This window comes from Dryobates pubescens, chromosome 27, assembly GCF_014839835.1.
Source record: "Dryobates pubescens isolate bDryPub1 chromosome 27, bDryPub1.pri, whole genome shotgun sequence".
NCBI lineage: Eukaryota > Metazoa > Chordata > Aves > Piciformes > Picidae > Dryobates > Dryobates pubescens.
In genome coordinates, this window is record NC_071638.1 from 7,633,572 (window position 1) to 7,657,493 (window position 23,922).

A 23,922-nucleotide genomic window follows, 5' to 3' on the forward strand; every position below is an offset into this window, starting at 1 on the left:
TCTTGTAGCCCCCTTCAGATACTGGAAGACCACAAGAAGGTCTCCTGGGAGCCTTCTCTTCTCCAGACTGATCAGCCCCAACTCCTTCAGTCTGTCCTCAAAGGAGTGGAGCTCCAGCCCTCTGATTATCCTCATGGCCCTTCTCTGGACACCTTCCAGCACTTCCAGATCCTTCCTGTAATAGGGTCTCCAGAACTGGATGCAGTACTGCAGGTGGGGTCTCACCAGAGCAGAGCAGAGGGGGAGAATTACACCAAGAAATCTGTTCAGGCAGAATAACAACAACAACAAAAAACCCCAAACCAACAAATGGTTCACTGAAAAACACCTGGAGCAAAAATGTTCACAATGTTTTGTTACTGTGGACTCATTTAGAAATACTGACAAATTCAGTTTTGTTAGAAAGGTGATAGGTGGCTGCAGTTTTGCCTTTCAGTTCCTCAACTTTTAAACCTCTTCCTTCCAGCAAAAGGATGCAGCTTCTAAGCCTTTGCACCTGGAAATGAAAGCACCAAAGGAACTTCTAGAGAACTGGCTGCTGCACGGCTCTGAACGGGTCAGCAGCCCCAGCACCTTGGTTGTGTCTGATGAGAAGCCTGCAGCTGAACAGATTGGACTGTGTATGTCCCTGTCCTCACATGCCTAGGAGCCATCTGGAACCAAACAGCTCAATCATGAAAAGAGTAAAGATAATGAGGAAAATTTTCAGCTGCTTGATCAAAAATAGGAGATAGTTGCTTATCTCCTTATTACTCCTGTTTTAAGCCTCATCAAAGATGCAGACTTTTCTTTATCTCTTTCTGTTTGTATCCTTTTTAACAGCTACATCAGGAGCATCACCACTGGAAAACAAAGTCAGTTAGGAGGCAAGCACTAGCACATTGCTCATCTACTGTTGATGCCTTAGAGACATTGCAGTCCCAGCTGATGCACACCCTAGCAGACCTCAGCAGAGACTGCTGTCAGGCCAGCAAGACCCTCTGAGTGGTTGCTTACATGCAACTAAATTCAAGGCCACAGCATCCTCTCTCTCTACAAAATAATACTTGAGAGAAACAGCAGTTGGAGAAGGAAACAAAAGGCTAAACATATTCTGAACAGCATCACAGAACATTAGAGGTTGAAAGGGACCTCCAGAGATCACCAAGTCCAATGCTCCTGCCAAAGCAGGATCCCCCAGGGTAGTCTGCACAGGAATGCATCCAGGTGGGTTTTGAATGTGTCCACAGAAGGAGACTCCACAAATTCACTGAGCAGCCTGTTCCAGGGCTCTGTCACCCTCACTGGAAAGAAAGTTTCTCCTCATGCTGTGGTGAAACCTTCTCTGTACAAGTTTGTACCCACTGTTCCTTGGCTTATTATTGTGCACCACCCAAAAGAGCTTGGCCCCCTCCACTTGACACCCACCTCTCAGCTATTGATAGACATTGATCAGATCCCCTCTTAGCCTTCTCTTCTCCAGACTAAAAAGCCCCAGGGCTCTCAGTCTCTCTTCATACAGGACATGCTCAAGTCCCCTCCTGGGATCACATTTCAGCCACCGCCCAAAAGAAGGGGCCCAGGTGCTATTTAGCCTGGGGAGCTTTACAGTAGCTTCAAGTCAGCCTGTGCCCCAGCAAGCACCTTGGCCCTGGCCCTACCAACAACAGCTACAGAAAGCCAACCCCAGCTGCTCTGAAGTTCATGAGTCCACCTTTAATGAGCCTAATTAATTTACTTTCAAGGTAGTCTGACTCCAGATTGTACTGTATTTTTCACAGGGATAAGAGAGGCATGGACACTTCCTTCCAGCCCTTCTGCAACCCCACAGCATCCCTCCATCAAGTGCAGCTCAGCACCTCTACTGGCCAAGGGGAAAGATGCAATGCCTGCTCCCCAGAAGGTCCTGGAGAAAAATCAAGAGGAAAAAGACTGCAAACTATTCTGATGGAGGACTGACCTGGGATTTTATGAAGTTTAAATTCTGAGATGAGAAATTAACTGCTAAAAATCTCTGGTTGGTTGGGTTTCCTTTTTTTTTTTGGGGGGGGGGGAGGGATGTTTGGTTGGTTGGTTTATTTGTTTGGGGTTTAGGTGCAGGCTTCTTTTAATACCTTCTTTTACATGAAGTGATACAGAAACAGATCACCACCCTCATTAAAAGGTGCTTTTATTTCCTTATTCACTCCCTCAGTTCCCCAACACAAATTTTCCTCTGCTGCTGACAACTTCTGCATTATTTATAGAATGGCCAAAGTATAATTGGCCTCTTTCACTTGAGTGAATATCAACATATGTGGAGGAAGTAGGACAGGGAGAGAATGCAGATAAGTGGCAATTTCCATATTGGTAGAGAAAACAGTTGTACACTGACAGCATGACACATTTAGATGTACAGTTCTGTATTTATATATAGTTGATGTCTAGCTTCTAAAGGTTCATTCAGCTCTAAAAGCATGTCTGCCTGCTGACTTGAAAGGAGGATAAAAACAGAGGAGCAATTCTCATGACCAAAGGCATCAAGATGTCATGGCTTGAGGTGGGTGCCTTAAAAAAAACCAGCCACAGAGTTGAGTCCTCCAGGAGGACCAGAAAGGTCCAGGAGGTAGATGTAGGGAATTGCCATTTTTGTTATTCAATCCCATCAGCCTGATATCTCTTTATAAATAGGCTGCAAGGCCAGCTCGCTCTCTTTCCTCCTCTGCACATCCCTGGATGCAGTGAGCTGCCTTATCTGCTGCGGGGGGAGGATGGTTCCAGTCTTATCTGCAGCCTTCAAGGCCAAACTAATTTTTGCTGCGCAATATTGGCCTGTTCGCGCCTGGTCCCAGGGACTGAGGGGAGGCAGTTTCAGGCCTGGCCAGCCTCAAACCAGCTTAGAAATGGTGGGGGGAAGAACAAGCCCCGGGGTGCATATTGAACCCTAGGCTGGGAGAGGAGTGCTGGGGTTTGGTCTGATTTGCTGGAGGTTTTGGTGTGAAGCTTTTGGCTTAATGAGCTTCTCTGTGAAACCCAGATCTGCATTCCTTTGTATTTCCTATGCTTTGCTGTGCTCATCACTATGCCTTGTACATCAGGAACAGTGTGGCCAGCAGGAGCAGGGAGGTCATTCTGCCCCTGTACACTGCACTGGTTAGGCCACATCTGGAGACCTGTGTCCAATTCTGGGCCCCTCAGTTTAGGAAGGATGTTGACTTGCTGGAGCGTGTCCAGAGAAGGGCAACAAAGTTGGTGAGGGGTTTGGAACACAGCCCTATGAGGAGAGACTGAGGGAGATGGGGTTGCTTAGCCTGGAGGAGGATCAGGGGTGACCTTATTGCTCTCTACAACTACCTGAAGGGAGGTTGTAGACAGACGGATGTTGGTCTCTTCTCCCAGGCAGACAGCACCAGAACAAGAGGACACAGTCTCAAGCTGAGCCAGGGGAGGTTTAGGCTGGATGTCAGGAGGAAATTCTACACAGAGAGAGTGATTGCCCATTGGAATGGGCTGCCCAAGGAGGTGGTGGAGTCACCATCATTGGAGGTGTTCAGGAGGAAACTTGATGGGGTGCTTGGTGCCATGGTTTAATTGATTAGGTGGTGTTGGATTGGTTGATAGGTTGGACGTGATGATCTTGAAGGTCTCTTCTAACCTGGTCTGGTCTGGTCTGGTCTATTCTATCCTATTCTAGCTTGTGAGAAGCTTTTCCACTTTAAACTTTCCAATACTCCAGTCCTGTGTGTGAAGAGGTCTGCTTTTGCCCCAGGGGCATTAGAACAATCTGTCCTGCTCTAAACCATGACAGAAGACAGCAACCCTCTCGCTGTGACAGAAAACAGTGCCCTGGAAAATGATTCCTAGACAATTAACTTTAGACCTGGCATGAAGATACAATCTCTACAAGACAAAGTGCTGTGAAACCAAGAGCCCTGTCCTAATATTTGGGGGGGGTGGGGGGGAGGGGGAAACTACACCAACAAAATCCTTGAGTTGCAAACATACAGCATGTTTTACTCTCCACATTACCAGCTTGTTTTACCTTAATGCAGCAGAATTTCTCCCCTGCCTTTTTTCCACAGCCCTTCACTGAAAATAAATAAGTAAACACATAATTTTACACTCTGAAGCTCGAACACCACAGCACATTTCCATGTAGAGAGGGGATGCCATGCATTTAAGGGGTCCTCCTGCTACCAAAATCACCCAAGCAGGTTGCTCTGTGCAAATGACAGCAAGCTATATCGAAACACTCCGCACCACGGCTCAGAGGAAAACGTGATTTGATCACAGTTGTGAACCACACCAAAACTAAAGGCTTCAGGCACATTTTACAGGATTCTGGGTGTTGTGTGGTTTAGAGACAAAATTTAATGCAGTTCAGAAGGGGAGAAAAAAAACCCACACACTAGAAACACCTGAGCTGTTGCTTTCCTGCGCTGCTTCAAGAGCTCTGCTGACCAGAGAAGCACTCTGACAAGCCTTCCCACACACTGCCAAGCATGATTATTTCCATCCCTACCAATTGGTGCAGGCATGCTTTGTTCCCTGCATGCTTTGGGGCAAGATCCAAAGCCTGATGAAGCCAACAGAACTCTCCTTATGAGCTTCAGTATTCAGGTTTCAGGAAGCATTATCACAGAATTGCTAGGGTTGGAAGGGACCTCAAGGATCATTCAGTTCAAACCCCCTGCCAATGGCAGAGACACCTTACACTACAGCAGGTTGATCACAGACACAGCCAGCCTGGCCTTCAAAACCTCCAGGGATGAGGCTTCTACCACCCCCCTGGGCCACCTGTGCCAGTGTCTCACCACCCTCATGGGGATCAACTTCCAATCTGAATCTATCCATTTGTATTTTTTTTTTCCATTCCCCCTAGTCCTATCACTCCCTGACACCCTCAGAAGTCCCTCCCCAGCCTTCTTGTAGCCCCCTTCATATACTGGAAAGCCACAATTAGGTCGCCTCGGAGCCTTCTCTTCTCCAGACTGAACAGTCCCAAGTCCTTCAGTCTGTCCTCATAGGAGAGGTGCTCCAGCCCTCTGCTCATCCTCGTGGCCCTTCTCTGGACACCTTCCAGCATTTCCAGATCCCTCTTGTAATAGGGGCTCCAGAACTGGATGTAGTACTGCAGGTGGGGTCTCACCAGAGCTGAGTAGAGGGGGAGAATCACCTCCCTTGACCTGCTGGCCACACTTCTCTTGCTGCAGCCCAGGATCTGATTGGCTTTCTGGGCTGCAAGTGCACATTGAGAGCTCCTGTTGAGCTTCAAGTCTCTCTCCTCAAGGCTGCTTTCCAGCCAGTCACTGCCCAGCCTGGATTTGTGCCTGGGATTGCCTCGACCCAGCTGCAGGACCCTGCACTCGGTCTTGTTGAACCTCATGAGGCTGGCTTGTGCCCACCTCTCCAGCCTGTCCAGGTCCCTCTGGATGGCATCCCTTCCCTCCAGCGTGTCTGCTGCACCACACAGCTTGGTGTCACCAGCAAACTTGCTGAGGGTGCACTCAATGCCACTGTCCATGTCAGGGGGGTTGGAACTGGATGATCCTTGAGGTCCCTTCCAACCCTAACAATTCTATGATTCTGAGAACTCTACTTCAGGTTATAAAGTTCATTCCTTCCTGCCAGCACTGCAGAGACTCTGTATACAGACAAATTTGCTATTTTATACATCAAAGCAGTTATCTTCAAACATTCTCTTTAAACCCAGACTCTTGCACAGACTTACTGCACATCCGAGGCTGACACGTTCCCCAGTGAATCCGACACAGCAACACTAACTGCAGCAAAATAAATACCAGGCAGATTTTAATTGGGCATTTCCAAATATGCCATCACCCCTCTATGGGCCAATTACTTTTTTTTTTGTTTGCAACTCCTAAAAGCAACTTCAAGCAGTCACCACATTCCAGTTTTAGACACAGGTCTAATTCTCCTCTGCATAAAAATGCCGGTATCGTGATTAGCACCGTTAATTTGGCTTCAAAGGACATGAGTTCAGTTTTCAGCTCCTCAGTAAGGCCTGAGGCACATCACTTGTTCTAAGTGTCCCATGTCAGGTCTCTAAAAATTAGTTGATTAAGTCCCACTTAGTTGTCCCAGACTTTTTACAGTCACTGGAATGGAAGATGCCTCCAGAGAGCAGTCTGTCTTCCACCAAGACAGATGCCTAAGGTAGGTCACATGAATCACCTTCTGAGGGTATTTAAAGTTAAAGGAGATGAATCCTAACCTTAATCTCCCTCTGCCATTGATCCCCATCTGTCATATGGGATTTAATATTTCACCACATCAATAAGACACTACTTTGATTGGCTCCTACATAATATAAATGACCAATTGATGTGTACAGACTTGCACACTTTGAAGTTAATCCTAAAATCTTTACTGCTAGATCTGCAGGTCCACCCTCCAGACAGGCGACCTGGGTAGTTAAAAGTTGTCCTTTTGGTTTCTTTTGCTCCTTTACACTATCCCATGGCAGAGTAGGATTAAACATTCTCCTGTATCAACTTCTCATTGAAAAGGAGAACAGAAGTCTCCAATAATTACATCCCCCTCCAGACAGATGAAGTGGCTCCTATACTGGGGAAGATGATGTAGCAGAACTTTAGCAGTTCCTCTGTCAGAGAAGCCCTGGGGCTCACTTTCTGTCATGAAGTATTATTGGAGCTGGAAATAGTTTCTTTCCTTTACACCAGAGCTACAGATTGCATGGGGTTGGAAGAGACTCACAAAGGTCATCTTGTCCAAGTTGAGGGAAACAAACAAACCCCAAACCCACAAACTCCAAACCCAACAAACCTCAAACCCACAAACCCCAAACCCACAAACCCCAAACCCAAGAAACACCAAACCAAGCAAACAAACCCCAAACCCACAAACAAACCCCAAACCCAACAAACAACCCCCAAACCCAACAAACCCCAAACCCACAAACCCCAAACCCACAAAAAAAACACAAACCCACAAACCCCAAACCCAACAAACCCCAAAACAACAAACACACACCAAAGCCAACAAAAAAAACCCCAAACCCAACAAACAAAACCCAAACCTAAACCACAAAATACAAACAACAAATTTCTGGGCTCAAACTCAGCTCACCTAATAAAAGGAAATACATTTCACTGAGAAATACACTAAGAATTATGGTCTAAGTAGGCTAGAACTGGATGTACATTAGGCCAAATCCAATGGAAAAAGCCATGTGGCCTGAAGCAGTTGCTTTGTAACAGGAACATTTCAGCACATTGTGGGTTTCAGGCTTGCTCTGTGTGCCTTACTTAGGAAAAAGAAACATGTAGTTCCTACTGTTAAAACTGACAGCTACTGTGCACTCTGTGACTGCATTCACACCTGCAAGGATACTGCTTAGTATGTTTATTGCATGTCAGTCTTAAGAGACTAAACTTGCTGCAACTAAGCAGCTAGAACTGCTTCTACCTGCCCTGTGCAGGGCTTCTGTAGGTCATTATCTCTGCACCAACACATACAGAATTGTTGATCCTCACTGAAGGACCAGGATGTCCCTCAGCTCACATGATCCACTGCTAAACACATTACCTACTACCATTTAGAATCATGGAATTGTTAGGGTTGGAAGGGACCTCAAGGATCATTCAGTTCCAATCCCCCTGCCATGGCCAGGGACACCTCACACTACAGCAGACTGCTCACAGCCACATCCAGCCTGGCCTCCAAAACCTCCAGGGATGAGGCTTCCATTACCTCCCTGGGCAACCTGTGCCAGTGTCTCACCACTCTCATCATGAAGAATTTCTTCCTAACATCCAATCTGAATCTGCCCATTTCTAGTTTTGATCCATTCCCCCCAGTCCTATCACTCCCTGACAGCCTCAAAAGTCCCTCCCCAGCTTTCATGTAGCCCCTTCAGATACTGGAAGGCCACAAGAAGGTCTCCTGGGAGCCTTCTCTTCTCCAGACTGAACAACCCCTACTCCCTCAGTCTGTTCTCATAGGAGAGGAGCTCCAGCCTTCTGCTCATCCTCATGGCCCTTCTCTGGACATGATGCATACATACAGAAACCACACAATAATGATGAGGCAATAGCTTTGAACTGCTAACTTGGCTAACCACAATCAGTAAACCTGCTGGTGGTGTTTCAGAGTGGGAAAGTTCCAGGACATTCCCTTAATCTGCTTTTACAAGTGATAAACACTAAGCACAGTTCTACATTATTTGCAGTACACTTCATAAAATGTGTACTAAGAATTTATTCAATACAATTATCTCTAAGCCTGATTGAAGCAACTACTTTAAGTATCTTACCAGCACTTATGGTTCTTAAGTAGGACAGGCTGAACCAGTATCTTTCACAGCTAAAGTTCTTACACTATCTCAACAGCCTCACTCTCAAAGCTATTCAGAATCATCAATTTATCCCAAAAGGACTCAAGAAGTAGCCAACACCTGGCATAATGAAAGAAAAAAACCCTTCAATAATTTGTTAACTGCAAAGAATCAGCAAGACTTGGACAGACTGGAGGGCTGGGCAAAGAGGAGCCTAGTGAGGCTCAACAAGGATAAGTGGGAAGGAATAAACTGCAGCAGTACAGGCAGGGAGGTGATCTGCTGGAGAGCAGCCCTGTGGAAGGCCTGGGAGTGTTGGTGGACAACAAGTTCTGCGTGGGACAGCAATGTGCCCTGGTGGCCAAGAGAGCCAAGGGGATCCTAGGGTGCATTCAGAGTGTGTCCAGCAGATCCAGGGAGCTTCTCCTCCCCCTCTGCTCTACCCTGGTGAGACCTCACCTGGAATATTGCATCCAGGTTTGGGCTCCCCAGTTCAATAGGGACAGGGATCTGCTGGAGAAAGTCCAATAGAGGGCTGCAAGGATGATGAAGGGACTGGAGCACAGCCTGATGAGGAGAGGCTGAGAGCCCTGGGGCTATTTACTCTGGAGAGGAGAAGACTGAGAGGGCTGTGGGTCAAGAGGGAGGGGGCAGGCTCTGTTCAGTTGCACCCTGGGATAGGGCAAATGGCAATGGATGGAAACCACAGCACAGCAGCTTCCACCTCAGCGTGAGGAGGAACTTCTTCACTGGGAGGGTCACAGAGCACTGGAACAGGCTGCCCAGAGAGGCTGCGAATTCTCCTTCTCTGGAGCCTTTCAAGAGCCATCTTGATGCATTCCTGCATGACCTGTGCTGGATTCTGTGGTCCTGCTGTGGCAGGGGGGTTGGACTCAATGATCTCCAAAGGTCCCTTCCAACCCCTAACATCCTGCAATCTGAGGGCATCTTTAACTGGGCTTAGTACTCACTACATCCACCTATGCACTTCTATCCACCTTTATGCTTATGGTATTACTTTTCATCACAAAAAAAGGTCACAGAACAAAATAGCAGAAGACAGTAACACTCCAGCAAAGGCATGCCAGGTGACCATCCCTTTCTGCAAATGATACAGGTTTATTCTCTGAAATCAGCTAATGCTACTGAACTTGTAAACTGGTTTAAAACTAACTGACTAGCAGAGGCATTCCAAGAGCCAAACGTCAACCCAAAGCTAATTAAATGCTCCCAGCTTTGTGGTAATATGAGAAGGAAATTTTAAAAGCAGCTGTCAGCTATGGGTAACTATTGACAAGCTCCTTTAAAATGATGACATTATTTTTCCTTTCACCTAGATGGAATGCATGCATTTTGGCATCTTGAGCTATCCAGACAGACAGGAAAGAAAAAAGGGTTTGGCTTTGGGGATACATTTCACAGTATCACAGTATCACTAAGGTTGGAAGAGACCTCGAGGATCATCGAGTCCAACCTCTCACCACAGACCTCATGACTAGACCATGGCACCAAGTGCCACATCCAGTCTCCTCTTGAACACCTCCAGGGATGGTGACTCCACCACCTCCCTGGGCAGCACAATTCAATGGCGAATGACTCCCTCAGTGAAGAACTTTCTCCTCGAGTCAAAACCTCCCCTGGCACAGCTTGAGACTGTGTCCCCTTGTTCTGGTGCTGGTTGCCTGGGAGAAGAGACCAACCCCTTCCTGGCTACAACCACCTTTCAGGTAGTTGTAGAGGGCAACAAGGTCACCCCTGAGCCTCCTCTTTTCCAGGCTAAACAATCCCAGCTCCCTCAGCCTCTCCTCACAGGGCTGTGCCCAAGGCCTCTCCCCAGCCTCGTTGTTGGACACATTCAAGTGTCTCAATGTCCTTCTTAAACTGAGGGGCCCGGAACTGGACACAGTACTCAAGGTGTGGCCTAACCAATGCAGAGTACAGGGGCACAATGACAAGAACTGTTTTTCTGACTAACTATTCCATTTTGTAAGAAGCAGCAATCCTAGCAATGATAGGCCAACAACAAAAAAAGTAATGACTTGCAAAGTAGCCATTGGGTATAGCTGTTAAAATGCACCACAACATAGTGCCACGCTGGGGATCACACACACAGCGTTGAATCCTTCAACAGCAGTGCAGGCAGTATTCCATTCCATTCCATTCCATTCCATTCCATTCTATTCTATTCCATTCCATTCTATTCTATTCCATTCCATTCTATTCCATTCCATTCCATTCTATTGTACTACGCCTGCAGATCTCTGATTCATTACCTTTAAGGGACATTTCCCCAGCTGCTGCTTTAGAAGCCACTTGATGCTACCTGGGTAAACACTGCTCAGTTCAAAAAGCAGGAGCTCTAGCTGCCTGATAACAGTAATAAATATTTCAATATTCTCCTTCTAAAATGCTGATATTCTTAGCAGGTTTCATCCCTTGCTTACCTATAACAACACAGAACTTCCATCAATATTTATAAAGAACATATTTCCACCCACCCCCCCCAAACAGCTCACAATTATTAGCCAGTGTACAATCTGCCAAGCCAATATTTGCATGTCAAATATTGTGGCTCCAAGTCATTATTAAATGGGGAGATATATATTCATATATATATATATATATATATATATATAAAATGACAAATGCAAGAAAGAACTACGGGAGGTGACTCCTTGTACTTCTTGTCCCAGACAGCTACTTGTAAGTTTTCATGTTACCCTGTCCCAGGAAGCTAGAAGAGCACTAAATACACATTAATAGAGAAAACAAACCTTTCAGTCCTGCTATGGAGTATTTACAAAACCAGAACAAATATACTAGATGAGAGCAGCAAAGGCTTTACATAGCTGCAGCATATCATGAAGGATTGACCTCTGTCAAGGTCACGCGGATCTTTCATGGTGTTCCTCAGCCTCTCACTAGCAGCTGAGTAAAGCTAACGGAGCTTGAAGAAAGCTGAAGAGGCAGGGCAAGATAAGTCATTATTAGATGGAAAACAAATAAATCCATGAAATGAAAACTATGGGAAAGATGAAAGGGCATCTGCTGTCAGAATTTTCCTGAGGAAATCTTAATGTCCCAGATACACTTATCAAACGTAACAATTCAGCAAGCACATCTTTAATTTGCTGACGACACCAAGCTGGGGGCAGGAGTTGATCTGCTGGAGGGTAGAGAGGCTCTGCAGAGGGACCTCGACAGGCTGGACAGATGGGCAGAGTTCAACGGCATGAGATTTAACACATCCAAGTGCCGGGTTCTGCACATTGGCCACAGCAACCCCATGCAGAGCTACAGGCTGGGGTCAGAGTGGCTGGAGAGCAGTCAGGCTGAGAGGGACCTGGGGGTGCTGGTTGATGGTAGACTGAACATGAGCCTGCAGTGTGCCCAGGCAGCTAAGAGGGCCAATGGCATCCTGGCCTGCATCAGGAGCAGCGTGGCCAGCAGGAGCAGGGAGGTCATTCTGCCCCTGTACACTGCACTGGTTAGGCCACACCTCGAGTACTGTGTCCAGTTCTGGGCCCCTCAGTTTAGGAAGGATGTTGACTTGCTGGAACGAGTCCAGAGAAGAGCAACAAAGTTGGTGAGGGGTTTGGAACACAAGCCCTACGAGGAGAGGCTGAGGGAGCTGGGGTTGCTTAGCCTGGAGAAGAGGAGACTCAGGGGTGACCTTATTGCTCTCTACAACTACCTGAAGGGAGGTTGTGGACAGATGGATGTTGGTCTCTTCTCCCAGGCAAGCAGTACCAGAACAAGAGGACACAGTCTTAGGCTGCACCAGGGGAGGTTCAGGCTGGATGCTAGAAAAAAGTTCTATACAGAAAGAGTGATTGCACATTGGAATGGGCTGCCTGGGGAGGTGGTGGAGTCGCCATCACTGGAGGTTTTCAGGAGAAGACTTGATGGGGTGCTTGGTGCCGTGGGTTAGTTGTTTGGGCGGTGTTGGATTGGTTGATGGGTTGGACGCGATGATCTTGAAGGTCTCTTCCAACCTGGTTTATTCTATGTATTCTATGTATTCTAATTAAAGATGCTGCTGTCGGAAGAGAGGGAAACTTTTCACTCCAGGATGCAGACATTCTGCAATTCAACCACTCAGACACTCCATTTGCAGTCAAAATGTTATTTGTCTTCCACCCTCACCTGGACTACTCATGGACATACCTTTGGAAATTCAGAGGAAGGACCCTCTCAAACATGACTTTTACTTGACACTTGAGTAGAACTGTGTCACTCTCATAAGGGACACCCATTGTGTTACCATTAGAATCATAGAATCAGTAAGGTTGGAAGGGACCTCAAAGATCATCAAGTCCAACCTGGCAGCCGACACCTCATGACTACTAAACCATGGCACCAAGTGCCACGTCCAGTCCCCTCTTGAACACCTCCAGGGACGGTGACTCCACCACCTCCCTGGGCAGCACATTCCAATGGCTAACAACTCTCTCTGTGAAGAACTTTCTCCTCACCTCCAGCCTAAAATTACCATCGATTAACCAACCACGGCTTAACACATGGAAAGACAACATGGAATATTATCTCCAAGTTTATCCTTGTGCAAAGCAGACTTATGACAGGGTTCCCTGGCTCAGATGACTGCCACCTGCAAGGCCAGCTCCAGAACAGGTTTGGAAGAACACAGTCCTTCAGATGGAACCTGACTGATGGGAAACTGCAAACTAATTAAGGCCTATTTACAGAAGCCCAGGCCAGGCTGATGGGACACATGATATTGGTCCTCCCACATCAGAAAGAATCACAGAATCACCCAGGTTGAAAGACATCTCCAAGATCATCAAGTCCAACTGATCACTCAACCCTAACTAATCAACTAAACCATGGCACTAAGTGCCTCATTCAGTCTTTTCTTAAACACCTCCAGGGACCCTGACTCCACCACCTTCCTGCGCAGCACATTCCAATGGCAAATCTTTCTTTCTGGGAAGAGCTTCTTTCCAAGATCAAGCCTAAACTTCCCCCTGGCACAGCCTGAGACTGTGTCCTCTTGTTCTGTTGCTGGTTGCCTGGGAGAAGAGACCAACCCCCACCTGGCTGCAACCTCACTTCAGGCATTCTCTGTTTAAACCAGAACTGCTCTAAGATAATTTATAGGTTTAGGACATAGAGGGGAAAAAAGTTGGTAAAAAACAAACCAAACCAAACAACCAACACACAAAAAAAACCCCTATCATCCAAACCAAAAGCCCCACATCAGCAGTTATCAGTTTCAACGGGCTTCAAATTAAAGGTAAACACCAGTTAGATAAATAAGCAGAAATTTCTTGTTGGTATGGTGGGGACAAAAAAAAAAATCATTTAAAAAGCAGATTTTAGACAATAAAATGGCAGCTTAAGAGAAGTTCAGACATAGCCTGCTCACAGTAGATGAGCAACATGCCACACCTGGTACAAAAAAGATGATCTCATCCAAGAGACACCAGAGGAGCTAATGGTAGCAAGGTCAACGGTGTGGTGATCTTCAAACCAGAGGACAGCTAATTATCTGCTCTGTTCTCCTGGGTTAACACCAATCAGAAATGCTCCAAGTTCTCTATGAAAGCTACAACTTGCACCTGGTCCAGTTAAAAGGCAAGAAAACAGTGATATAGAGAGTTCAGGAAGAAAAAAAAAGGATAAAAACCAGTCTCCTCAGGAAAACAGTGAGCAGGCAAAAAAGGAGCAAACAAACTGCTGCAAGAGAGAAGCTTTTTCAGTGCTCCAGTGGAATGATTTTAACCTATCTGTTGTTATAATTCTTCAGACCAACTGAATTAGATGGACTGATCATTATTATAATGTAAACTCTGAGGAGTCCACCTCTCTCAAACTGTCTGAAACCTGGGGGAAATTCTGTCCACAACTACATTTTCGTTTCCAAATTGCAACACTTCCATAGACACCCACAGAAACATTCTTCCCGGGCTGAGCCGTTGTAGCATGCATGTCCGGGGGCTCAGTCCTGGCTGGGGGTCAGATGGCCACCAAAGCCATTCTTAGATGGACAGGGCAAAGAGGAAAAATACACAAGAGATTCATGAGCCAAGATAGGAGCAGTTTAATTAGGCAAAGTCAAAAGCAAAGGTATGCACAGAAGCAAGAGAAGTTCTTCACAGAAAGAGAGATTGGCCCTTGGAATGCGGTGCCCAGGAAGGTGGTGGAGTCACCATCACTGGAGGTATTTAGGAAGAGACTGGATGGAGTGCTTGATGCCATGGTTTAGTTGATTAGATAGTGTTGGATGATAGGTTGGACTCAATGATCTGGAAGGTCTTTTTCAACCTAGTCAATTCTATTCTATAGACGTTACTCTACTTCCTTTCAGCAGATGATGTCTGGCCTCCATGGAAAGCAGAGCTTGAATATATGTAACAGTTGCTCAGAAGGACAGACCATCAAGTCATATCTACTTCCTTCTTCCCCTTGGCCATTATATCTGAGCTGACTTCATGCAGCATGGAATAGCCCTGTGGTCAGTTTGGGTCAGCTGGCCCCAGCTTCATCCCCTCCCAAGATTTTGCCCAACCCTCCGTCTACAATTGTGAGGGGAATGTGGGAAAAGCACAGCCTGGGTGTCATGCAAGCACTGCCCTGCAGTAGCCAAATCACTGGTGTGTTACTGATGCCATTCCAGCTACCACAACAAAACACAGCACTAGGAAAGATGCTATGGGGAGATCCAGCTCCATCACAGCCAAACCCAATACAGCATCCCCAACCAGGATGCTGCATGAACTTCTATCTATTAGAGCGCATTTTAGTAGCAGGATTTCCACTGCGTAACACTCAAGGAATCTCTTGGCAATATATAAAGCTTTCCAAAGAGTACTAAGAGTTTAGGAGTCTCATTAAGAAGCACATTTGGCACAAGTCAAATCATGCAACTCCTGAGTCCTTCCTCTAACCTAATTGCAGTCATCCAGCACCCTTTTTGAAGGTGGGTACACTTCCTACTCTCCACATTTCAGTGTTTACAGCTGTGTGGGGCACCTCCGCTCTTTAACACAATGATACACCCTCAGGACTGTGTCCAGTTCTGGGCTCCTCAATTTAAGAAGGACATTGAATCACTTGAACATGCCCAGAGAAGGGCAACAAGGTTGGGGAGAGCCCTCGAGCACAAGCCCTATGAGAAGAGGCTGAGGAAGCTAAGGGTGTTTAGCCTGGCAATGAAGAGCTCAGGGGAGACCTTATTGCTCTCTACAATGACCTGAAAGGACATACTCTCATGCTGTGCCAAGGGAAGTTTAGGCTCAGAGGTGAGGAGAAAGTTCTTCATAGAATAGTATAGAAAAGAACAGAATAGAATAGAAGAGAATAGAATAGACCAGACCAGACCAAGTTGGAAAAGACCTTTGAGATCAACGAGTCCAACCTATCGTCCAACACTATTTAATCAACTAAACCATGGCACCAAGTGTCCCATCCAGTCCCTTCCTAAACACCTCCAGTGATGGTGATTCCACCACTTCCCTGGGCAGCCCATTCCAATGGCCAATCACTCTTTCTGAGAAGAACTACTTCCTCACATCCAGCCCAAACTTCCCCTGGCACAGTTTGAGACTGTGTCCTCTTGTTCTGTTGCTTGTGGCCTGGGAGAAGAGACCAACCCCCACCTGGCTACAACCTCCCTTCAGGGAGTTGTAGAGAACAAGAAGGTCTCTGGAATGTGCTGCCCAGGGAGGCAGTGGAGCCACCATCCTGGAGATGTTCAATAAAGGACTGGAAGTGGCACTGGGAGCCATGGTTTAGTTGCCAGGAGGTGTTAGGTAATAGGTTGGACTTGATGATCTCCGAGGTCTTTTCCAACCTGGTTGATTCTAGGAGAGATGACATCCCCCTGGCTGCAATCCCCACATTTCTTCCAAGAATCATCCATTCAGCAGAAATTGCAGCTTTTTTTTACTGGAAGGAGGCAAAAGCATTCCCCTTTGCTTTCTTAAAAACACCTACTTAGATGCAGCAGGATGACAAACCAAATTAAACCAGGCTCTAATAGCACCGTTCTCAACTCCGCCTCGGCCTTTTGTGCCAAACTGAATTAATACTCATGCCTATGGATTTCTGCATTTGGCTCCAGATCATTGTTAAAGGTAATGAACAGAGCTGGAATTATGGTAGATGGCCGTTCTCCACACACTTATCTCACCTGCAGTCCCTTAAGTTTAAAAGAAAGGAAATATTTACTCTTTCAGCATGGTGCCCTTCTACAATACAATGAGATCATCCCAAGCTAAATCAAAGGTCTTGCAGAAATCAAAACAGAAAGCTTAGCACTTCAACAAACAGAGGCAGGCCTTCTTTAATTAAAAAAACAACCCCAAACACACACCACCAATAAAAAAAAATCCACCAACAAAAACAAACACAAAGCCCAGCAAACAAACAAACAAACAAACACCCAAAGACAACTTCCAAACCTATTTTGCCTGGAATGTTACTCAGCACTGGTTAGGCCACACCTTGAGTCCTGTGTCAAGCTCTGGGTTCCTCATTTTAAGAGCAACATTGAGATACTTGACCATGTGCAGAGGACAACAAAGCTGGGGAGGGGTCTGGAGCACAGCCCTGTGAGGAGAGGCTGAGGGAGCTGGGGTTGCTTAGCCTGGAGAAGAGGAGGCTCTGGGGAGACCTTATTGCTGTCTACAACTACCTGAAGGGAGGCTGTAGTCAGGTGGGGGTTGGTCTCTTCTCCCAGGCAACCAGCACCAGAACACAGAAGAGGACACAGGCTCAAGCTGCACCAGAGGAAGTCTAGGCTGGAGGTTAGGAGAAAGTTCTTCCCAGAAAGAGTAATTGGCCATTGGAATGTGCTGCCCAGGGTGGTGGTAGAATCACCATCCCTGGAGGTGTTCAAAAAAGGTGTGGATGTGGCAGTTGGAGCCATGGTTTAGTCATCAGCAGGTGTCAGGTGGAAAGTTGGACTTGCTGATCTCTGAAGTCTTTTCCAGCCTGGTTGATTCTGTGACTATTTTATTATGGAAGCAAATAGAGATGGGGGAAGCAAGCTGATGCCCCAGAGGCAAATAAGTGGTTGCTACCTTTCCACTGCTGCAACTGCTTTTCAATACCAGTTTTCGACCGCACGAACAAAAGCAACACCCTCAACATAAAGGTAGAAAACAGAACTTGTAAAGGGATTTTTAATCAACTTCATTAAATCAGCACGGAGCAGCTTTGAGGCACTGCACTACCTCATCACTACAACCATGGCAACGTTATTAAAACTGAGGAGCGCCTGAGACAGCATCGTTAAAGTAACGAGGCTGCTTTCACTTCTGCCTAAAGTTTTGTTTTCCTGGTACATTAAATTCACATAATTAATTGGAGCTGATGAATAACAGCCTGCCTGGATCATTTCTGGTGACACTCAAATTTGTAGGGTCTTCAGTTTGGAAGAATCAAATACCAGTAGCTTATCCAATAACTACGCCACACAGGAGACATTCTAGGTCTGCTTTGTGTTCCGACACATCTCTCCCAGCATCTTTTAAGGATGGCCAGAAAAAGTGGAAGCGCCATCCTCACTTGGCACACCTCTGAGAATTCAAAAGGTGGCAACATCACTCCCTCTAGGTTGGAGAGGGGGAAGTGTTCTGTGCCTGCTGTTCTGAGGAAATAAAATTCCAGATGAGCAGTGGTAAGAAAACAGGTTAAGGGGAAAGGAAAAAATATAATCAAGCCTATTATAAGCATTTATAGCAAACAGAAGGCCCAAGAAATGCTACTCATTGAGTCACTGAGGAAAATAAACAACAGAAAAGCCAGCCCCTAAAGCATTTTGATGAGGCATTGGTCAAAAGGGATTATTAAGGGGATGGTTTTACTGCAGGTCATATCTGGCTTTGGGTCATTACGTGTTTCAGGAAACAAAACCAAACCAACGCACAACAACAACAAAAAAACAACAAAACAAACAACAAAAAAAATGAAACAATTTTTATTTCTTTTTATTTAGCCAACTTTTTCTCCAAGCACTCCTAGAAATCACTTGGCTAGTCCACGTAGTCCCCGAGAAAGATTGCCTGCAGCCTGCTCTCATCCCCCTTCGCCACAGAAATCTATGAAGAGCCTCTGTCAGCTGTCGTCCTCCTCACGCATTCAGCTTTGGTATCTGGCATTTCTGCAAAAGATGCAACAGCACAAGCAGCATTTCCCTAATCCCTCCTCCTTACTGGGGTGCACCAGGAAGGTGGAAAGCCTGCTCCGGCGAAGATGACATTTGCACGTAACTATCCTGAAAATATTTGTTAACATAATGCTTTATTTATTCAGCCTGGCAAATGCTTTTATTTTAACCTCAAGTATCTTTAGCAAATGTCAGCAGTAAACACAAACTCATAGTTGGCTAACAAGCCTCCCTTATGTGTACTTCTAATTAAGCTTCTTTCCCAGATACTGAGTGATGCTTAAAACAAACATTCCATATAAGAAAGAAAAACCTCAAAGCAAATCAAACCAAGTCTTTCTTTCTTTAAAGCTGCACATTTATGTGGCCATCACCAGCAGAGGGAAGGAGGTGATGGTATCCACATGTCACAACTCCCCCAGGCTTTTCTTCTGGGTATGTATAAATATTCTCCTGCACCTTTCCAGCGTATCGCAAACTTCAACGTCTCTTCCACGGCAGGTAACGCGAGGCTGCACACAATCCTCATTTGGAACGTGGTTCCTGGTAAGAATGGATCTGGATGTTTAAATGTACATATAAATAAAGGTAATGTAAGTCAATACACATTCACACACGAGTACTAAAGGTAATATAAACAAACACACATTCACACACCAGTACTTGTCTGCTGAAAGGACAAGAAGATGACCGTGACAACAAAAGGACAAGAAAGAGACTCTGATAACAGAAGAAGAGCTGCACTTCCATGCGAGGAAATATCAATTAGCAGGGTTTCTGTGTGGCTGAGTGGCTTTAAAAAACTTCTGCCAAGACCCTAAGCTGCTCCTTTTTACTTATTACAGCCATCCCTGCAAGAAAGCCATAAAAATTGATTTTATGTTTCCGGTCTCTCTCTCTGCTAGCTGGAAAAGTATAGCTTGGTTTTCGCCCCCCTTCCTCCTAGGTTTCTGCCAAACAGAACATTCCCTTATCTCACACCTCCTCAACTACCATGCTTACCAACACTGAACATCTCTGGGGCTCTTATAAGCCTACTTAAGTTATGATTAAGGTGAGAGAACATTTCAGACTGTTCAACACTGCTTTGTAGCTATAGTTTTAAAGGGCTTCTCACCCACCAGTGTCACAGAGAAGGCTATACCCCACTTACCACCGCTATATAGGGCATCCATGGCAAGCCATTATTAGACCTGCACTGCTAGCCTGGGAGCTACCTCTTTAAATTCCAGCATCAACCCTTAAAATGGAATTAGCATCTTTTGCATCAAAGATTAATAAGGCTCACTTAGGCACTCTTAATGTGAAGGAAAATTGGGCTTGTCTGAAATGGCTACACTGGAGCATTTTCTGCTTTTGCAAGTGCAGGAGCATGATTATTTCCTACAGTATGTCATTATCTTCTGCCCTGTGGTTCTTTCCTTAAATTATCTCTTCTCACTCAAGCTGCCTACACTCTGTTTTTCAAGCCATATATATTTTCAATTTATGAATTGCATGCATGCAAATTTTGAGCAACTATTACCACAAGCCAAGTAATAGACCACATTAAAGTATATTCCCCTCAGACGCTGCTAATAGAACTACAATTCCAAGAGGCTTCTAAGGGGGGTGGGGGGGAAACACAACAACAAACCAACCTATATGCATTTGACTCTTAATACACAAAATCAGGTCGCTTGCTTTCAAGACAGAGGAGAAAACACTCTTCCAGACACACATGGAATTTCCTTACACTTTTTCTGAGCAGATTTATTTAAGCCTGGGGAGGAGATGTCATTTCATATCCTCACAAGGCAAATTAGTTTGATTCCTGCTTGTCCTTGTGCTCAAAAAGCTGCCCCCCCCAACCACCACCACCGCCGCCGCTGCCACCTTTTTCAGGATCACTTCTAAAACAACTGCTCATCTGTAACTTTGGATGTCAACCCAGCAGGGAAAGGAGTCTCCCCTTGGGTCTACAACTACCATCTTCTGTTTTCTTCGGATGGAGTAACTCTCATGGACGATGGAGCGGTTTTAAACAGCACGTAAGAGATCAAGGCACAACACCGAGGGCTCGCTGCATAGCTGCTCAAAGGATCAATACCACCACTGCCGATTAGTAGTCTAGCTGTGGTCTGCAACACGTATGTGTAACCTAAAATTACTCTGCCAACCTGGGCACGGAGAGTATCGTTTCAGAGCCGGTGAAATACGATTGCACTACAGCGTTTTGCATTGAGTTTACGAGGCAATAAACAGAGAGCGCCTTCTTCGCCCGCAAATAGCTATTAAATAAGGAAAAATAAGACTCGACATCCCCCCCAGACAATCAGAAGGAATGATTTATTTGGATGCTAACATCTGCCTTGAGATTGTGGCCAAGTGCTTTTCTGTGCTCATTTCGGACTCCGCTTGGAAAGATTTCCAGTTACATTTACCTAGAGATTTCTCTCTACCACTTCCCATCTGACAGGAATCACTCAGCTGGGTCTGATGAATAATAGCAAAAGGCAGCTTGTATCAGAGATGATTGAATTACAGATTGTTGAAAGTGCCATAAAGGCTCATTCCAATGACTACATTTAATTTACTTACTATACTGACTACCAGAAGCCGGTAGTCGTTTGATATCTTTATTTCAGAAGACTAGAGACAATAGAAATATTAACATCCTTTGCCACTTTCTCAGTACTCTGCCTAGTAGAGTTTGATAGGCAAAATTAACTTTTAAACAGAGCGCTGATCCCCTACGCATACTTTGTACACATGTAAGTCAAACCACAATACACCTGAAATCAAAGCAAGGCAAGCAGCTTTAAGTAAGATGAAGGAAATAACGTCCGAGGAAACCGAAATGAAATTGCACGTAAAGAAAATGCATTCGCTTGACAGCCTCTCTAAGCAACGTAGGAAAGGCTTTCTGCAAATTGATACACAAACGATGAGATGCTGCCCAGCGGGCAGAAGGGAAGGTCACAGCTCAGGGGCTGGGAGAAGCACACCGCCGCGTCCCACCGCCCCCGGCCGGGGCGCCCGCCGGGACAAACCACCCTGACCAGGGCGGGGGCACCGCGGCAGCAGCCAGGTGAAACAACTTGGCCCGGCGGCCGCCTAGGCGCTGGCTCCGGGCAACGAAGGGGAGAGGGGAAGAGGCAGAAAGGGGGGAGAGAAAGGGTAGCGGGGAGAGAGAAGGTGGGAGAGAGAGAGGGTGGGGAAAAGAAGGAGGGAGGGAAGGCGGACGACACCCCGCTCCCACAGCCGGGGCGGGGGCGACGGTGAAGCACCGCGGAGGTGGGGGGCGCGGGTGCCCCCTTTGTCTGAGCCGCCCCCCTCCCCATCCTCCAGTAACCGCCCCGGGGGTGGGCCTCCGCCCCCTGGCAGCCGCGAGCAGAGCCGCCGGGCAGGCGGCGCCGCCAGCCGCCCCCGGAGCATGTGCTCTCCCCCCGCCCGCGCAGCGAGCCAGCGGGAGCCCCCCTCCCTCCCAGCCCCCCCAACCCGAGGAGACACCGCCCGGGCGCGGCGGCGGGCAGCCCCGAAGCGCTGCCTTACCTGACAGCCCAGGCGGGCGCAGCCGGGTCGTCCTTCAGCCTCTCCCCGCGGCACCGCCAGGCGCGCACGGGCCCCTCCCGGGGCGAGGCTGCGGTGCTCGGCGGGGTGCGCGGCAGATCGCCCCCGCGCACGGCAGGAAGGCTGCCCTGGCCCCCCCTCCCCCGCGCTCAGCGGGCTGGCGGCGCGCCGGGCGTTAAGTTTAAGCGGCGGCAGTGGCCACCGGCGGGCTGGGCAAGTCGGGTGGGGAGGAAGGCGGGTGGGGAGGGAGGCGGAGGCGGCACAGGGGCTGCGCGGCGCCGGGAGCGCCGCCACACTGCAGCGTCTCCAGGAATCCCTCCCGCGAGAGGCAGCCCATCACCCCCGGCCCGCCACCCTCATTGGCTGGGGGGCGGGGAGACGGGCTCCGACAGCCAATCGTCCGGCGCCCTGCATGGGTGGAGCCGCCGCGCCGGCCTCGCCCATCCCGCGGCCGCTCGGTCCCTGTCCGCCCCGTCGGGCGGGGCGGGGCGGGGCTGGGCAGCGGCAGCGTGGGCGGGGGAGGTTGAGGGATACGGTGAGGATGAGGATGCGGATGGCATCCCCGCGCATGGTGGCCGGGGCTGGCACCGGGTCCGCCGCAGGGACATCGGCTGGAGGCACGGGGCGCTGTGCCACAGACACAGGCGGTCTTCGGGTACCACGGGTGCCCCGGGCAAGGCGCGGCGCTGGCTCTGGGCTGTCAGGGTGGGGGGGCGAGGCAGGAAGCGGAGGTGGCGACGACCCCTCCAAGTGCTGTCGCAGACCCCCGGTACTCGGTACTTTCGGGGAGCCGGCCGTGTGCGGCTTTCCCTCTGCGTCGAGCTCTTGATCAGCCCGCCCCGGGGAGTCGCGACCGAGCCACCGGTCGAGGTCATAATTGGCGTTTGTGGCTTGGGCGAGAGCAGAGCATATCGTGTGTTCAGGTAAGGATATGTAAGGGTTAACTCAATTCCCTTGATCCATCCACTCTGAACTGGAGCTTTGATTAACATTGGTCTGCAAAATGTAACTGTAACAAATTCAATTAAGGGAAGCACATTTCTTCAACTTTTAATTAGATCTACTCTATTTGTCTAATGTTTAATATAACATAAAAAGCTGCCCAGGTTCCAGAGGGAGATGGAAATAGGTTTAGATGTAAGCCTAGCTATTAAAAACACAACGAACTAAAGTTCTTTGTTCCTCAGCATGTATTATTGTTGCATCTATACCCTCAAAAGCACAAGCCAAAACCATATTTTTAGCTGCAGAATTGTGAAAGTAATAGTGGGGTATTTATGTAAGAGCTTCCCCTGAGCTGTAGTTGATCACAGGGTAGCAGGCAGGTACCAAGTTTGTTGCACAGTAGTGCAAGATCTTGTTGAATTACTGGTTTTGTAAGAAGACTTGAAGTAGTTATGTATTCCACAACAGTTTAGTTGTTTCACTGGGTACACAAGAGTGAAAGTTGCCTAAATTACATCTTAATACGATAAATAGCAAATGCTGGCAAAGAGGTGAGCCCATATGCCACTGCTGGCAGGTAACTGAGAAAGTCAAGAAGCTCCCAAGCACATCTCAGAAGTCACTTACTATGCCTTCAACAGAATTATCATCCTGCCATTCCCCACTCGATACTTCTGTGTCAGTGTATTTGCTTCTAAGAGTCACAGCCCTTTTCCACTTCAGTTCAAATACACATTTTCTGATCCCATCAGTTCTTGGGTGTGTTAGTCACAAAATGAGTTTTTCTTCTGTGGGTCGTGAGAGGGAAAAGGGCAAAGGAAAGCAAATACTGGCTCCTGCCGAGCTGTGGCAAGGAGGAGCCACCATACTTCGAACTGCATATGCAGATGTGGTCACCTGTGCCCAGATTACCCTGTGTGAGTTTAAAATGTGGCTGTTGTCTCCCCCATACAATCGATATCAAGGTCTGTTTCCTCTGGGATCATTTATCTGGTCACTTAAAAAAAAAATACCACGT

The 23,922-nt window shown here is 47.4% G+C and overlaps 1 protein-coding gene across 2 annotated transcripts in view; it reads right to left on the minus strand.

The window, feature by feature from the left end:
* Nucleotides 1–22,288, minus strand: part of LOC104296364 (synaptotagmin-1) — a 524,009-nt gene extending 501,721 nt beyond the window's left edge. The window contains exon 1 of one of the 2 annotated variants that reach the window (XM_054173953.1): nucleotides 21,942–22,288. The gene's annotated coding sequence lies outside the window, so the exon portion shown is untranslated. The remainder of the gene's footprint in view (nucleotides 1–21,941) is intronic. The other variant, XM_054173952.1, reaches the window with a different exon arrangement.
* Nucleotides 22,289–23,922: the final 1,634 nt, after the last annotated feature.